General features: G+C 48.7%; 1 protein-coding gene across 2 annotated transcripts in view; it reads right to left on the bottom strand.

The window, feature by feature from the left end:
* sec22a (SEC22 homolog A, vesicle trafficking protein) overlaps window positions 1–6,174 on the bottom strand; it is a 57,896-nt gene extending 51,722 nt beyond the window's left edge. Inside the window, exon 1 of one of the 2 annotated variants that reach the window (XM_033024869.1) lies at window positions 5,998–6,174. The gene's annotated coding sequence lies outside the window, so the exon portion shown is untranslated. Of the gene's footprint in view, window positions 1–5,853; window positions 5,950–5,997 lie in introns of those variants that run through there. The other variant, XM_033024870.1, reaches the window with a different exon arrangement.
* Window positions 6,175–13,003: the final 6,829 nt, after the last annotated feature.

Raw genomic sequence — 13,003 nt, 5'->3', positions numbered from 1 at the left:
GAAACAACACTCCTCTACCAAAGATAGACACAAGAAGCTACAACCCAGCGGAATGAATAATAACTTCTCTTAATTTTAGTAACCCTTTTACTTTCTCTCTTTCTCCAACCCTCCTCGTCCTAGTTCTCCCAACTAGTTTTACTGTCCCCCTGATTAAATTGTACTGATTGTATGCCTCGTTGTACCTTTCGCATAGCTATATTTTCCTTGATCTAGGTCCCTTTCATATCTCTGTGTCTCCCTATCCCCTGACTCTCAGTCTGAAGAAGGCTCTCGACCTGTAACATCACCTATTCCTTCTCTCCAGAGATGCTGCCTGTCCCGTTGCTACTCCAGCATCTTGTGTCAACCTTCGGTGTAAACCGGCATCTGCAGTTCCTTCCTACACAAGAGTCATCTGCCAACCTGAAGTTGGTGATAAACATTGTGCCCATCCCCCACAAGACCTTGTAAGACATGGATCTCAGGAGCAGACTCTCAGAGAAAGCAGAAAATGATGACACCACTGCCTCCAGTCAACCAGAGCTGGCTTCATCCACTCGAGGAAAGTCTTGAAGATGAAGATCTCACACCCAGTCCCAGCCCATCTGGCCGTGTGATCTACACCCTTCTGCATATGCTTCAGAGACATGTGTAGTAGGAAGGAACTGCAGATGCTCGTTTATGCCGAGGATAGACACAAAATGCTGGAGTAACTCAGCAGGTCAGGCAGCATCTCTGGAGAAAAGGAATAGGTAACGTTTCAGGTCGCGATCCTTCTTCAGATCCTTCCTTCAGACTGAAGAGTCTCAACCTGAAACGTTGCTGCCTGGCCCACTGAGTTACTGCAGCATTTTGTGTCTGCTTCAGAGACATGGGCTGCTGCAGTTGGCACCTTGAATCGTCGATAGCCTACCACTAATGTGGACCCAACAAACTCCGAAAGAGATTGGCAGGATAAGTAACCCAGTGTTCGAATTCTCACCCATGGCAACGTCTCCAGCCTTGAGACTCTAATTACACTGAGCTAGCACCACTTGGCTGGTCACACCGTCTGCCTGCCTTTCACTACATGCCCGCACTGAGCTTTGTCACAGCAGGGGATGCACAGAAAACGCTTCAGGGTGGTTCTCAATGTCTTGAAGAAAATAACATCCTCGTTGACTCATGGGAATCGCTAGTCCGTGACCAATTAAATAGAGAACAAACTTCGGGGAATGCGCTGATGGTGGCTCGTGGAGGCCATCTCTCTCTGGTGGGAGCTTGAGAGGCCATGCAGAAGTAGGAGAACAGAATATCTCAAACAAACTTTGTCAATCATTAGCTAAACCCAAGATAGACACAAAATGCCGGAGTAACAGCGGAACAGGCGGCATCTCTGGAGAGAAGGAATCGGTGACATTTTGGGTCGAGAGCCTTCTTCAGAATGAGTCAGGGGAGAGGGAGACTAGCGATATGAAAGGATAAGGTTTGACAAATCAAAGCAGACAATTATCAAGGAAATGTAGAACGGTTGATTGAGGTGAAGGTGACAACAAGGCTACAATCAATAAAATTAATCAGGACAGTGAAACTGTTCAGATAACTAAGATGGGAGAGGGATGGAGAGAGAAGGAAAGTAAGGGTTACTTGAAGTTAGAGAAATCAATATTCATACCACTGGGTTGTAAGCTGCCCGAGGTGCTGTTCCTCCAATTTGCGCTGGGCCTCACTCTGATAGTGGGGGAGGCCAAGGACAGAAAGGTCAGTGTGGGAATGGGAGAGGGAGTGAGAGTGTTTAGCAACCAGGAGGTCACGTTGGCCTCGGCGGACTGAGTGGAGGTGTTCAGCGAAACAATTGCCGAGCCTGCGCTTAGTCTTGCCAATATATAGGAGTCTACAGCTGGAACAGCAGGTACAATAGATGAGGTTGGAGGAGGTGCAAGTGAACCTCTGCCTCACCTGAAAGGACTGATATCTACCCAACTTGTGGTAGACTCTGTATTTGACTCGGAACCTCGGAACCGGCGACACTGGAGTGTCAACCTCAAGTCAGCCTCAATCCCGAGCGACTGCCGTGATGATTTAAAAAACAATTAATAAGCGAAAAGACCCGATGTGCTCCAGCCCTGGAAATTTTGAAAGAGCCAAGGATCAGCACAACTCCAAGTCCACACCGCAAGGAAACATTCAGTGTAATCTTCCTGAGACCGGCAGCTCTTTTCATAATGTTTTTTTACGAATTGAGAGAGCAGGTTATTCTTCATTTTTAGAGTTGTAAAATAGATTTGTTTGGTGACACCATTTCATCATCTGCTGAAAGTCTTCATTCAATGTCTGAATCTAATCTATTTGCTCACATTTTCTGACATAGCACAGTGCAGCACAGGAACAGGCCCTTCGGCCCACTATGTTTGTATAGAATATGATGGCAGCTGAGAACATAAAGAGAGCTGGCATGGGGGGAGGGGGAAGACACCATCGGGACTCTAATGAGTACTTTTGTAACTTTGTTGGTGCCAGATTTGTGGCGACTCTTTGCATAGTTAGTGTATTGTATGCGAATACAAATAATTTGTATTCTTAGGTGTACATGTGACAATGAAGTATCATTGAGTAATTGATTGAACTATTATCTGTCTGCACATAATCCATGTCCCTCCATTCCATACATAACCAGGTGCCTAGCCAAAAATCTCATAAATGCCACTATCGTAACCACCACCACCCCAACAGTACATTCCAGGCACTCACCACTCTGTGTAAAAAAAACCTGCCCCGCTTTAAAACTTTTTTTTAAGCTTTAACCAACTTTTAATCTTTGTTCATCTCTTTTACCTTTACCTTTAACTTGCCAAATTCAATTTTGAATGCAACTTCCAGCTGGGAATGGTTTTCCTTAACCCAGTACAGTATATGAATCTCCACATTAGCGATTGAAGGCACTCGTGTTGCAATACTTGAACCAAGTCCATTGTGCAGCCAGCTGCAAGTCACACTATAAAACTGCCAAGGCTATTATGACCAACAGCCTGGAAAATCCACTGGAAACATGTCTTTGAAACATTTTTTTTCCCTCAAATCTTTAGGAGTCGTTAACTCTGAGCACACATACTTAAAAAGTAACAAACATGTGAGCAGGAAAGATCATTCAGCCTCTCAACCCTACTCCATCATTTAAATGAATCAAGGCTGATCTACATCTGAATGCCATCCACCACCTCAAACCAATGACCTGTCAATTTCAGTATGGAAAACATTAACTGATACATTTAACATAAACTCATAGGTTTAAGGTGAGAGGGGTTAAGATTTAATGGGAACCTAAGGGGTCACTTTTTTTTACACAAAGGGGTGGTGGGTGTATGGAGTTGAGGCAGGTACTATTGCAACTTTTAAGAAACATTTAGACAGGTACATGGATAGGCCAGTTTTAGAGGGATATGGGCCAGGTGGGACAAGTGAAGATGGGACATGTTGGTTGGTGTGGGTAGGTTGGGGCAAAGGGCCTGTTTCCACGCTGTATGACTCTGTGACTCTATAACTGATTCATCAAGAACAGCCTTCTCATTAATAAAATCCCATATTTTGATATCCAAGTCCTCTTGACTTTCCATCTAAATAGCCAAGTTTTATTTTTAAACATGCAGTTGCTGGAACTCCCTCCAGCAGAAACACCTTCTCCACAATGAATCCTCTGGAGAATCAGAGGCTGAATGAAGGGCAACCTCGTAATTAAATTATGGGAGGTGTAGATAGGTTAGCTAATCGCTGTCTTTTTGCTCCTGTGTGGAAATATCAAATACTAGAGGGCACAGGGCAGCATGGTAGCGCAGCGGTAGAATTGCTGCCTGACAGCGCTGGAGACCCAGGTTCGATCCTGATTAAGGGTGCTTGTCTGTACATTCTCCCTGTGATCACATGGGATTTCCCCGGATGCTCCGGTTTCCTCCCACACTCCAAAAGCGTGCAGGTTTGTAGGTTAATTGGCTTTGGTAAGAATTATAAATTGTCCTTGGAGTGCAGGATAGTGCTGGTGTGCAGGGTGATCGCTGGTCGGCACGGACTCAGTAGGTCGAAGGGCCTGTTACCACGCTGTATCTCTAAACTCAACTAAAAGTGTAAGGTGAGAGATGGAAAGTTTAAAGGGGATTGGTGCGGCAGGTTAATTTTACACACGGAGTGGTAAATGCCTAGAGTGTGTTGTCAGTTGAGGTGACAAAAGCAGACACAATAGCAATGTTTAAGAGGGATTTAGTCAGACGCACAAACAGGTAGGGAATAGAGGCATGCAGACCACGTGCAGTCAGATGGGATTAGTTTCGACTGGTATCACAGTCAGTGTGGACATGATGGGCCAAAGGTTGTGTTTCTGTGTTGAACTGTTCTATGAATCTCAATATCATTTTATTGCCTCGATCAGGTCACATTTAAACTCCAGAAAATACATCCTACATCTAGACAACTTTTCTGAAAAGAAATAGTTAATCATAACATTATAAGCATATTTGTCAAATTGTCAATATTCTTGGACACACAAACAACTGCAAATGCTGAAATTTGAATCTCTGGAGAGAAGGAATGGATGACGTTTCAGGTCGAGACCCTTCTTCAGTCTGAAACGCCACGCATTCCTTCTCTCCAGAGATGCTGCCTGTCCCTCTGAGTTACTCCAGCATTTTGTGTCTATTATGGGAAGGGGAAGAGTTGGTACAGAACGAGCGGTGGTGGCAGGGGATGAGGGGCAGGCAGGTGAAGTGTCAGACTGGGCAGAGAGATGGGCGCAAGTGTTTGTACATGAAGGGAAAGGGTTGGCACAGGAAGAGGGGGTGGCATGGGAAAGGTTGGCATTGGAAGAGGAAGGGTTGGCACGGGAAGGGGAAGGTTGGCATAGAAAGGGTGTGACTGGCAGGTGAAGTGTCAGATTGGGAATGGAGATGGGGGGAAGGGTAGGCACGGAAAGACTGTGGCTAGCAGAGGATGGGGGGGCGGGCAGGGGAAGTATCAGATGGGGGGGAGAAGGCATGCAGAGGGGAAGAGTTGGTACAAGAAGGGATGATGTGGACAGGGTTGGTACGGGAAGTGATGATACGGGAAGGGTTGATATGGGATTGGTTGGAATGGGAATGGTAGTTATGGGAATGGTTGGTACGGGAAGGGATGGACAGGCTAGATGCAGGAAGATTGTTCCCGATGTTGGGGAAGTCCAGAACAAGGGGTCACAGTTTAAGGATAAGGGGGAAGTCTTTTAGGACAGAGATGAGACAAGCCTTTTTCACACAGAGAGTGGTGAATCTGTGGAATTCTCTGCCACAGAAGGCAGTTGAGGCCAGTTCATTGACTAGATTTAAGAGGGAGTTAGATGTGGCCTTTGTGGCTAAAGGGATCAGGGCGTATGGAGAGAAGGCAGGTACAGGATACTGAGTTGGATGATCAGCAATGATCATATTGAATGGCGGTGCAGGCTCAAAGGGCCAAATGGCCTAGTCCTGCGCCTATTTTCTATGTTTCTATGATATGGGAAGGGTTGATACGGAAGGGATGATACGGGAAGGGAAGATACGGGAAGGGATGATACGGGAAGGGAAGATACGGGAAGGGATGACACGGGAAAAGGTTGATATGTGAAGGGGAGTTATGGGAATGGTTGGTACGGGAAGGGATGATATGGGAAGGGTGTGCGGGCAGGTGATGGATGACGGGCAGGTGATGGGTCGGGGAAGTGTCAGACCGGGCAGAGACATGGGGAGAGGTCGGGGAGATGGAGGGAAGCATCAGATGGGGAGGGAGGGCCGGCATCGGGGATGAGATGGTGAGGGTCACGGCCTCCCGGTGGAGGCTGCAGGGGAGGGGGAGGCCCGGCTCCCTCCCTCCCTCTCCGCCCTCGCCCCTTACCCGGTCCCCAGGCCGCGGGCAGCGGGCCGAGGCCTGGCCGTTACCCCAGCAACCGGCCGCAGCAGGCGGGCTGATCCACCGGGGTCGCGGGTCCGGGGGGGGGGGGGGGGAGGTCCCGGGGTCAGCGCGGCCGCGCGCACCCACCTCCTCCCTCAGAGGCCACCACACGCGCGCTCCCGCTTCCACGGTGGGCCGGCCACGAACAGGCGTGCTCCCTCCCCACCGCTGCCGGCGCTCGGCAGTGCGCATGCCCACTGCCTCTCTGGCGTCAACACTCGGCACTGCGCATGCCCTCTCTCCCACGGCCGGCACCCCTCCAGTTGTGCGCAGGCGCGTTGTACTTAAACCCGCCTTCACACAGTTGTGCCCACGACCTCCCCATCCCCCCGGCATTCCATCCTGAGCCCGCGCGCATGCGCTCCTCCGCGCCGGCTCCGAGGGAGGGGGAGAGGAAAACCGTGCCGCGCATGCGCGTCTCTATTCCCGGCCGACCGGCTGCTCGCTGGGCTGGCCCGCGATGCGCGTGCGCGGGCCCTGGGACCCCCACCTGTCAATCAGCACGCGGGCGCTGCTTCTGCATCTGACACTCACCTCACTGACTTGTGCAAACATTGTGGGATTGCATGCATTCTCAATATGGGTGATAGTGGCAGTGCAAGATAATATGCAAGATATGCATATTCTATGTGCAGGAAGGAACTGCAGATGCTGGTTTAAATCGAAGGTAGACACAAAATGTTGGAGTAGCACAGCGGGACAGGCAGCATCAAAGATTATAGAGGAGCTCCCCTATAATCTTTGGGCAGCATCAAAGATATCATATTTGGGCAGCATCTCTGGAGAGAAGGAATGGGTGATGTCTCAGGTTGAGACCCTTCTTCATATCTGAAGGAGGGTCCGACCCGAACCGCCATCCATTCCTTCTCTCCAGAGATGCTGCCTGTGCCGCTGAGTCTATCCTGGATATCCTACATGGATATCCTACATGGATAGGACAGGTTTGGAGGGATATGGACCAAACGTGGGCAGGTGGGATTAGTGTAGCTGGGACATTGTTGGCTGGTGTGGGCAAGTTGATCCCACACTGTATCACTCTCTGACTCTATGATAGACACAAAATGCTGGAGTAACTCAGCGGGACAGGCAGCTTCTCTTGAGAGAAGGAATGGGTGATGTTTTGGGTTGAGACCCTTCTTCAGACCGACGTCAAGGGGGAAACAAAGTACGCCATGCCGTCCTACTTTGTTCTGCCCCCATCGCCGGCTCCTCTTTGTTCTCCGCCCCCTCCCTCACGGCGTTCCCCCCACGTTGGGTCCTCCTTCATTCCCGGTGGTGCAACCTCTGTCTCCATGTGACACAGGCCGCGGGCTCCGTCGTCCCAGGCTCCAGCTTTTACACAGGCCCCAATAATAAACAAAACTCAAAGAAACAATGAAAATCTTGCTCACTGCAGCATCGCAGGCACGTAGACACAGATAACCCTATAGAGCGAAGGAAATAGGCAACGTTGGTTTCGGCCCGAAATGTTGCCTATTTCCTTCGCTCCATAGATGCTGCTGCACCCGCTGAGTTTCTCCAGCACTTTTGTCTACCTTCGAATTTCCAGCATCTGCAGTTCCTTCTTAAACTCTTTAACCCTATAAATATATGTTCGACATTAAAAAATAACTTGAAGTAACTCAGCAGATCAGACAGCTTAAAACCATGGAAAATAGGTGCAGGAATACGCAGGAGTGGTGAACACTGCCCAGTCCATCACCGGCTCTGACCTCCCCACCATCAAAGGGATTTACCGGAGTCGCTGCCTCAAAAAGGCAGCCAGCATCATCAGAGACTCATTTCACCCGTCATCTGGAAAAAGGTACAGGAGCCTGTAAACTGTAGCGTCCAGGTTCAGGAGCAGCTTCTTCCCTTGAGCCATTAGGCTATTAAACACGGCAACCTCAAATAAGCTCTGAACTAGAACAGACTATTATTGTTATTATTATACTATTATTGTTTGCTTTTTTGTATGTACGAATGTGTGCGCGTAATATATTTGTGTGTGTGTGTGTGTGTGTGTATTTGTGAGTATGTGTATATATTCACAAACTTATTTTTTTTCTCCCTCGTTATTATATTGTTTACAGTGCACTATGTTTACATATTCTGTTGTGCTGCTGCAAGTACAAATTTAATTGTTCTCTCTGGGACATATGGCAAATAAAACACTTTTTACTCTCGAGCCTGCGACCGCCATTCAATATGATCATGGCTGATCATCCAAAATCAGTACCCTGTTTCTGCTTTCACCCCACATCCCTTGATTCCATCAGCCCGAAGAGATATATCTAACTCTCTCTTGAAAACATCCAGTGAATTGGCCTCCACTGCCTTCTGTGGCAGAGAATTCCACAGATTCACAACACTCTGGCTGAAAATGATTTTCCCCATCTCAGTCCTATATGGCCTACCCCTTATTCCTACACTGACCCCTGGTTCTGGACTCCCCCAACATCTGGAACATTTTTCCTGCATCTAGCCTGACCAATCCCTTAAGAATTCAAGTGAGTTACCGACTGGGGGGAAACAGGTTCTTCCTGCGACCACGTGGGTTTTCTCCAAGTGCTCTGGTCTCCTCCCACATTCCAGAGACATGCAGGCTCATAGGTTGACATCAGTTTAGTTTATTGTTACGTGTACCAAGGTACAGTGAAAAGTTTTTGTTGCATGCTATCCAGTCAGCAGAAAGACAATACATGATTACAATCGATCCATTTACAGTGTACAGATACATGATAAGGGAATAACGTTTAGTGCAAGGTAAACCCAGCAAAGACCAATCAAGGATAGTCCAAGGGTCACCAATGAGGTAGATAGTAGTTCTGCTCGGAAATCTGGTTGTTCGTAGGATGGTTCAGTTGCCTGATAACAGCTGGGAAGAAACTGTCCCTGAATCTGGAGGTGTGCGTTTTCACACATTTATACCATTTGCCTGATGTGAGAGGGGAGAAGAGGGAGTGGCCGGGGTGCGACTCGTCCTGGATTACGCTGCTGGCCTTGCAGAGGCAACATGAGGTATAAATGGAGTCAATGGAAGGGAGGTTGGTTTGTGTGATGGTCTGGGCTGCGTCCACAATTTGCTGCAATTTCTTGCGGTCTTGGATGGTGCTGTTCCCAAACTAAGCTGCGATGCATCCTGATAAAATGCTTTCTATGGTGCATCTGTGGAAGTTGGTGAGAGTTGTAGGGAACATTTCAAACTTCCTAACTCTTCTAAGGAAGTTAATTGACTTCAGCAAAATTGTAAATTATCCCTTGTAGGATAGAGCCAGTGTACGGTGATCTCTGGTCGCATGAACTTGATGGGCCAAAGAGCCTGTTTCCGCGCTGTATCTCTAAATTCTAAAAGTTATTGCCTCTCATCTCTTCCAGCTTCGTTACCCCTCCCCCCCCCCCCCCCCACCCCCACACCCATTGTCTGAAGAAGGGTCCCGACCTGAAACGTCACCTATCCATGTTCTGCAGAGGTGCTGCCTGACCCGCTAAATTACTCCAGCCTTCTTTCGTGATCCAGCATCTGCAGTTCCTTGTTTCTGCATTGCAAACTACTGCTTCATTGTGTCAAACACACACCACCCTCTTGTCGCTTTACCTCCCCCCTCGACTCCATCCAAGACCCGAGCAGCCTTTCCAGGTGAGGCAGAGGTTCACCTGCACCTCCTCCAACCTCATCTATTGCATCCGCTGTTCCAGATGTCAACTGCTCTACATCGGTGAGACGAACCGCAGGCTTGGCGATCGCTTCGCCCGACACCTCCGCTCGGTTCGCAATAACCAACCTGATCTCCTTTGGCTCAGCACCTCAACTCCCCATCCCATTCCGAATCCAACCTTCCTGTCCTGGGCCTCCTCCATGGCCAGAGTGAGGACCACCGCAAATTGGAGGAGCAGCACCTCATATTTCACGGGTAGTTTACACCCCAGCGGTATGAACATTGAATTCTCCAATTTCAGGTAGTCCTTGCTTTCTCCCTCTTCCCCTCCCCTTCAAAGCTCTCCCACAGCCCAGTGTCTCCGCCTCTTCCTTTATTTTCCCCGCCCACCCACCCCCATATTAGTCTGAAGAAGGGTCTCGACCCGAAACTTCGCCTATTCCTTGGCTCCATAGATGCTGCCTCACCCGCTGAGTTTCTCCAGCATTTTTGTCTACCTTCGATTTTTCCAGCATCTGCAGTTCTTTCTTAAACACCCCTGTCTGTACGTCAGTCCTGGCCCACAGTGATGTGCCGTGCTCACAATAGCCCAATCAAACATGTAGGATGGAACTACAGATCATGCTGGTTTGAACCGAAGATAGACACAAAAAGCTGGAGTAACTCAACGGGACACGCAGCCTCTCTGGAGAGAAAGAATGGGTGATGATGATTCAGGTCGGGACCCTTGATCAGACTAGTTAAGGATAAGGGAAACGAGAGATATAGAGATATAGCGCTCAGTCCACCTGAGCTCCCGGTTGCTAAACACTTTAATTCTCCTTCGCATTCCCACGCTGACCTTTCTTTCCTAGGTCACCTCCATTGTCCGAGTGAGGCTAAACATGTTGGAGGAACAGCATCTCATATTTCGCTTGGGCAGCTTACAGCCCAGCAGTATGAACATTGATTTCTCTCACTTCAGGTAGCCCCGCCATTCCCTGTCTCTCTATCCCTCCCCCACCCAAGTCGCACCAGCTTCTCGTTCTCACCCAACAAACAGCTAACAATGTCCTGTTTTTCCATTATCACCGTTACTTTTTTGCATATCTTTCATTCATTGTTCTTCATCGTCTATGTCTCTCGTTTCTCCTTATCCCTAACTAGTCTGAAGAATGGTCTCGACCTGAAACGTCACCCATTCCTTCTCTCCAGAGATGCTGCCTGTCCCGCTGAGTTACTCCTGCATTCTGTGTCATTACCCACTAAATTCAAGGATGACACACACAAAATACAGGGTTAACTCAGCGGGTCAGGCAGCATCTCTGGATGGAAGAAATGGGTGACATCTCGGGTCGGGACCCTTCTTCAGACTGAGAGTCAGGGGAGAGGGAAATGGAAGGGTGCAAAGAGCACGTAAGGTGTGAAAAGGAGAGATCAAAGCAGATGATGCCCAAGGAAATGTAGAATGGTTCACTGTTGGCTGAGGGGAAGGTGACAACGAGGCGTGCAAACAGTAAAATTAATCAGGTCAGTGAAACTAGTCGGAGAACTAGGGTGAGGGAGGGTTAGGAATGGGTAAATGATTCCTGTATCTTGCATTTCTCTCGGTTTTCTCACCTTGTTTGCTCACTTGAGAGACCTTGGTCCCAGGGTGATTAATGACCGGTGAGCTGCCGTGTTACGACCCTCACCTCTTATCAATTGCACTGTGGCACCAAGGGGGCCGGCATATGGCTGGATTGGTAATTATTATTTTCAGAGCCATGCAATCATGTTTACCTCACTGGTGTGAAATATTACTGGCGGAGTGCGTGAAGAACTGAGTAATAGATGACGGATAACTGCCGGTCCGATGTGCAAAACCTGCAAGGTGTCAGTGCTGAGGTAATGCAGTCAGATAGTCAACTGACTTCATTCAGAAGCATTCAATTCTCATTTTAGAACTGAACCATCATTTTAACGGACCTTTAGCTTAGGAAGGAACCGTAGATGCTGGTTTACACCGAAGATGGATGCAAAATGCTGGAGTAGCTCAGCTGGACAGGCAGCATCAAAGATCCTATAGCGGAGCAAGATAGACCACTCCTGCTAAACGCAGTGGGCCTTTTTTTCATCCATTTCAGTAACCTGACCCGACCCGACTCGCAATGTAATCTACGTTGCGGGGGAACAGTTTGTGTTAATAAATTATAATTCTGAAAATGACGAGAAGATTTTTACCAAAGAACTTTGATTTTTACGAGGATGTTTCCGTAACCGGCTTCCGTCTCCGCACTAGTATCTTTGCTCCGCGATGGGATCTTTGGTGCAGAGACGGAAGCCGGTTACGGAAATGGGGCCTAAAATTACCCATGAATCTGCCCATGGCCGTACTACGTCTTTTTCGCCGAGTGATCTATCTTGCTCGCTATAGGATCTTTGGGCAGCATCTCTGGAGAGAAGGAATGGGTGAGGTTCCGGGTCGGGACCCTTCTTCAGACTGAGAGAGTTACACCAGCATTTTGTGTTTACCTTGGGTTTAGCTGAGTTTAGAGATACAGCACGGAAACAGGTCCTTCGGACCACTGACTCCGTGCGGACCAGCGATCCCCCTGCACATTAACACACACTGGGGACAATTTACCGAAGCCAATTAACCTACAAATCTGCACGTCTTTGGAGCATGGGAGGAAACTGGAGCACCCGGAGAATTACAGGGAGAATGTTCAAACTCCGTACGGACAGCACCCGTAGCCAGGATCGAACCCGTGCCACCCTGATTCCAGGTTGTTGGTCCAGATTTATTGAAGAATCTGAATGTATATTCCACAGGGAGGTTGGCACGGCGGGCAGCAGTAGAGTTGATGCCTTGCAGTGCCAGAGACCCGGGTCTGATCCTGACTATCAGTGCTGTCTGTACGGAGTTTGTACCTTCTCCCCGTGGCCTGTGTGGGTTTTCTTTGGTTTCCTCCCACACTCCAAAAATGTACAGTTTTGTAGGTTGATTGGCTTGGTGAAATTGTAAATTGTCCCCAGTGTGTGTAGGATAGCGTTAGTGTGCGGGAATGGCTGGGCGGCATGGACTCAGTGGGCCGAAGGGCCTGTTCCCGGGCTGTATCTCTAAACTGAACTAAACAGCTGCTCAGGTGCGATCTCAATTGATGTTTCTGAATGATTCCTCTATTGTCCCATCCACACCCTGTATCTTTCATGTCCCGTAACGTCCAGTGAAGAGCAGCCACTGTTGTCAGGTTGGGATTGCCGTGGGCAAATGGTGTGATGTAGCGATATAGCAGGTGTAGCGATGCCAACAGGACCGGATAATCCTGACTGCAGGATGAATATTGGCCAGAGAAGCGGCAACACCCGGAGTTCTCCACATCCACGTGAGTCTCTGGAAACCTTCCTGTCCACCAACTGAGAGAGCAGATGGCGTTTGGTTGCCCATCTCATTCCATGAAGAAGCACGTCCAAGAGCACATCGCTTCCTCCAT

This window comes from Amblyraja radiata, chromosome 7, assembly GCF_010909765.2.
Source record: "Amblyraja radiata isolate CabotCenter1 chromosome 7, sAmbRad1.1.pri, whole genome shotgun sequence".
NCBI lineage: Eukaryota > Metazoa > Chordata > Chondrichthyes > Rajiformes > Rajidae > Amblyraja > Amblyraja radiata.
Note: the sequence above shows the minus strand (reverse complement) of the source record. Positions and strands in the feature narration are given on the sequence as shown.